The sequence below is a fragment of the Schistocerca americana genome, chromosome 4 (genome assembly GCF_021461395.2).
Source record: "Schistocerca americana isolate TAMUIC-IGC-003095 chromosome 4, iqSchAmer2.1, whole genome shotgun sequence".
Lineage (NCBI taxonomy): Eukaryota > Metazoa > Arthropoda > Insecta > Orthoptera > Acrididae > Schistocerca > Schistocerca americana.
This window is the reverse complement of record NC_060122.1, coordinates 664,463,728-664,468,759: the sequence shown is the minus strand read 5'-3', so window position 1 is coordinate 664,468,759 and position 5,032 is coordinate 664,463,728.

Below are 5,032 nucleotides of genomic sequence, written 5' to 3'. Positions count from 1 at the left end.
CTATATCTTCTATCAACCCTATCTGGTACGGATCCCACACTGCTGAGCAGTATTCAAGCAGTGGGCGAACAAGCGTACTGTAACCTACTTTCTTTGTTTTCGGATTGCATTTCCTTAGGATTCTCCCAATGAATCTCAGTCTGGCATCTGCTTTACCGACGATCAACATTATATGATCATTCCATTTTAAATCACTCCTAATGCGTACTCCCAGATAATTTACGGTATTAACTGCTTCCAGTTGCTGACCTGCTATTTTGTAGCTAAATGATAAAGGATCTATCTTTCTGTGTATTCGCAGCACATTACACTTGTCTACATTGAGATTCAATTGCTATTCCCTGCACCATGCGTCAATTCGCTGCAGATCCTCCTGCATTTCAGTACAATTTTCCATTGTTACAACCTCTCGATACACCACAGCATCATCTGCAAAAAGCCTCAGTGAACTTCCGATGTCATCCACAAGGTCATTTATGTATATTGTGAATAGCAACGGTCCTATGACACTCCCTTGCGGCACACCTGAAATCACTCTTACTTCGGAAGACTTCTCTCCATTGACAGTTCCAGCAGTTTCGTCTCAGCGCTCCACGCCAACAGCACAGGCCCACTAACGTTCCCGGTCATCATGCAGCCGCCTACCAAGGCTCTTGGATTCGTCGTGTAGACACACGCAGCCAACGTCACAGGAAAGATATTTTTGTTGTATGCAGTTGTGTGGACATTCATCCAAGGACATTATATCTGAGTTTCGTTTTGTAAATATAGTGATTCTTCTAAAGTGTCTTCGATCACTTACGAGGACGAGGACACTCTGGATACAAAGACCGCTGAGTCAGACGGCAGCACAGCTGATGGCGCGTTTGCGCGACCTGCTGGAGACGCCGGGCGTAATGAGGGCTCAGGCGGACAGCGGCGGCCCTTATCCCGGGGTCGGCAGCAGCGCCGCCGCTCATGTTTTATGCATGATTGATTAGGCCGGCGATCGAGAGGCGCCGCACTGACTCATTAGCAAAGCCGGCCGCGCCGCTCAAAAACTCATCTGTCCGGCAGCGACGCCCGGCGTAGCGTCGCACCGCACAGCTCTTTCCCACACGCCTCTCCACCCCCCACGCCCCACCACGGCCAATGCCACTGCCTTCCGGCTGGCACTGCCTTGCGATAGCACAGGGGAGCTACACTCTCTGAGGCCGACATGCAATCTTAATTGTCTAACAGTACCATCGTAGCATACCACTCCACAATAGATCGTGGCTTTTTGTATTCGAAGTACCGTATGGACTGGAGTATGCCAGGACAATTTTTATTTCGACCTCGGATCAGTCGCTAAATAAAAACCACGTGAAGATCCGTGACGCTTTGCGCTTTGCGCAAGTCCAGTTGAAACTTCTTTATTTAAATGAGTGTGTCTGTACTTAAATTGCAGAACGACTGAGAAGATGAAACTTCTACGTTATTTGATTCTGAAACATCTGAGTAAAACTGAACGTACTGAGCCTACTTTCTCTTTTTGTTATCATGTGAATACTCACCCACAATATTCTAGCGCAACGCAATCTGACTACTCAAAAAAATTACCACCTGGCTTCAAATAATGAATTCAAAACAATGTCCGTGACTAAAAACAAATCTTAACAATAACCTATAGACTTCATTAAGCACTTACCTCACAAAAATCTTCATTACGCGAACTACTGCAATACAGCGAGCGTCAATATTGCCAGCTAAATAGAAGATTCTAACTACTAAAGCCACTAACTGCCAATAGGCATGTGGATAGCAAAGGGAAGATTTTTTTTCAAACCAAATAATTTATTTTTACCTTAATAATATGACATCCAGTTCAAACACGAATATAAATCGTCATTGACATCTAATGCGAAGGTATATAATCATGAATAATACTCAATCTCCAAGTCGAACATGCACAGATCGTTAACCTACGCTGATACTTCAGACCTCTACCCTCCATCAGTGCTAACTTCTCACAGCTAACATCCATCACTGCTGGCTGTTCACCTCCAACTGCCCAACATTACTTACATCGCTGCTGGCGACTAACTTCCAACTGCCCAACACTACTGGCGATTAACTTCCAACGAGTTCAACCAGCCACAGAGTCTCTTACAAAGAAAGCGCAGTCAGAGATCCAATGCAAAGCACTACACAACGCTGCCAACACAGAAGCAGCCCACTTACATAACAATTAGTAAATTTTTTGTGGGGTACATGGGGGCTCTTTGCAAGAGACTCTGTGGCTGGTCGGACTCTTTGTCGGAAGTTAATCGCCAGTACTGTCGGTCAATTGGAAGTTAGTCGCCAGCAGTGATGGAAGTACTGGCAGATGGAAGTTAGTCGCCAGCAGCATAAAAATGTCGTCGCCAGCAGTGATGGAAGTACTGTTGGGCAGTTGGAGGTGAACAGCCAGCAGTGATGGATGTTAGATGTGAGAAGTTAGCATTGATGGAGGGTAGAGGTCTGAAGTGTTAGTGTAGGCTAACGATCTGTACATGTTCGACTTGGAGATTGAGTATTATTCATGATTATATACCTTCGTACTAGATGTCAATGACGATTTATATTCGTGTTTGAACTGGATGTCACATTATTAAGGTAAAAATAAATTATTTGGTTTGAAAAAAAAAATCTTCCCTTTGCTAACCACATGCCTATTGGTAGTTAGTGGCTTTAGTAGTTAGAATCTATTATTTAGCTGGCAGTATTGACGATCGCTGTATTGCAGTTGTTTGCGTAATGAAGATTTTTGTGAGGTAAGTGCTGAATGAAATGTATAGGTTATTGTCATGACTGCTTCTTATTCAGGGCCATTCTTTTGTATTAATTATTTGAAGTCAGGTTGTAATTTTTTTTTTTTTTTTTTTTTTGAGCAGTCAGATTGCGTTGCGCTAGAATATTGTGGATCAGTGTTGACATGATAATAAAAAGTAAAGAGAAAGTAGGCTCAGTACGTTCAGTTTTACTCAGTTGTTTCATAATCAAATAACGTAGAAGTTTCATATTCTCAGTCATTCAGCAGATTCACACATTTAAATAAAGAAGTTTCACAGTCTTCCCGTCTGTCGCGCCACGTCGCACTTTTCAGATCTGAGCGCACGGTGAGCACTTAAATATGGCTAGAAAACAGTGTCACCCAACAACTGTAAGGTGCCTGTTGAGAGGTTAAGCCTGATTTTGTCCAGCCGATACAACGTAACTGTTATGCATTTCTTTCTCCGTGACAGTTCTCGGCTGCACGCTGCGGGGTCAACGAAGGCGATCCTGCAGCGTTTTCTGTCGGAAGTGTTTGCCTAGTGTAGGCCTAGTCCGGACATGACTCCCTCTGATTTTCATCTCTTCGCTCACAAGAACCTCTGCCTACGAGGACGGCATTTTGGCACAGAAAATGAGTTGCAGAGTAGCGTAGGGAATTGGCGGAAATCACAAGCGTCTGCCTTCTACCACGAGTGTATTGGAAAGTTGGTACTACACTACCACGAACGTCCAAGCCGGAGCGGCAACTTTATAGGGAGGTACCTGGAAGGTGTAGCCAAATGTTATAAATCAAACTTTATTAATTTTCACTGTGGTTTCCATTTCACGACGTGTCGGAGGTTGAAACAAAAATTGCCCTCGTAAGCCACGCACTTAGTTTTGAAGGGGGTAGGGAAGAGACAGAATTTCAACGGAGAAAATCTTATGCCTTATTACAAACTTACTTTTATTTCTTTAATCATCTGTGTTCTGACTGATCTGAAGTGGCCGGCTACCAATTCCGCTCCTGTTTGAGTTTCTTCATCTCAGAGTAGCACTTGCACTCATCGCCCTCAATTATTTGATGGACATGTTCCAACCCTGCCTCCTTCTACAGTTTTTATCCTCTACAACACTCTCTAGTACCAGTGATGTTATTCCCTGTGTCTTAATGCATGTCTCATCATTTTGTGACTTTTTCTTGTCAGTGTTTGCCATATATTTCTTTCTTGGCCTATTCTGCGGAGTACCACTTCATTTCTTATCAGTCCACCTAATTTTCAACATCCGTCTAAAGTATCACTTCTTAAATGCTTCGATTCTCTTCTTTTCCAATTGTCCTCGGTCCATAATTCACTTCCATGCTACGCTGTGCTCCACACTTACATTCCCAAGAATTTCCCCCACAAATTAACTTCTGTGTTGATACTAACAGATTTCGAGTGATTAAGATGTCCCTCCACGTCTGGGCTAGTCACCTTATTATGTCCACCCTGTTTCATTCGTGGTACGTAATTTTCTTCCAAGATAACAGAACTTTTTCACTATGCCTAATTCATGATCTCCAGTTCTGATGTTGAGTTTATCGTTATTCTCATTCCTGGTAGTTCTTTATCGTTATTCTCATTCCTGGTAGTTCTCATTTCCTTCGTCCTTTTTTTTTCTTTTTTGGCATTATCAGGCCATACTTTGTGTTCATTAGACTGTTCGTTCCATTCAACAGGATCCTAACCTACAATTCTTTCTCACTATCACTGACAATAGTGATGTCATAAGCGAATTTTATCATTGATTTTCTTTCACATAAACTTCATCCCACTACTGAATCTTTCTTTCTTTCTTTTATTTCTACCATTGCTTCTTTGATGTAGACATTGAAGAGTGATCGAGAAAGATTGCATCCCTGTCTCACACCCTTTTTAGTCCGACAACTTCTTCTTTTTACGGTATAATGACGATAAATACTAGTCTTCTAATCACAGTCTTCACTGATATCACTATTAGTTTCACTACCGCTATTTTTTTCATCAAGTCAGTACCTATGTCACTCTCCTCTCGAAGTACGTTGTTCTCGCCAGCATCCAGGGCAATTGACGCGCAGCATTTCTCAGTTACCTTGATAATACTAGCTGGTGCTGCTGCGCCAGTAAAGAGACAAACCTTGCACTCATAAGGCACAACTGTCGTCGGCTTCATACTTTGTCGTCCGCTCAGCTACAACATTGCAAGACTGTTAACTGACAGGATATAACCAGTATTGTACAGGCATTATCCAGTG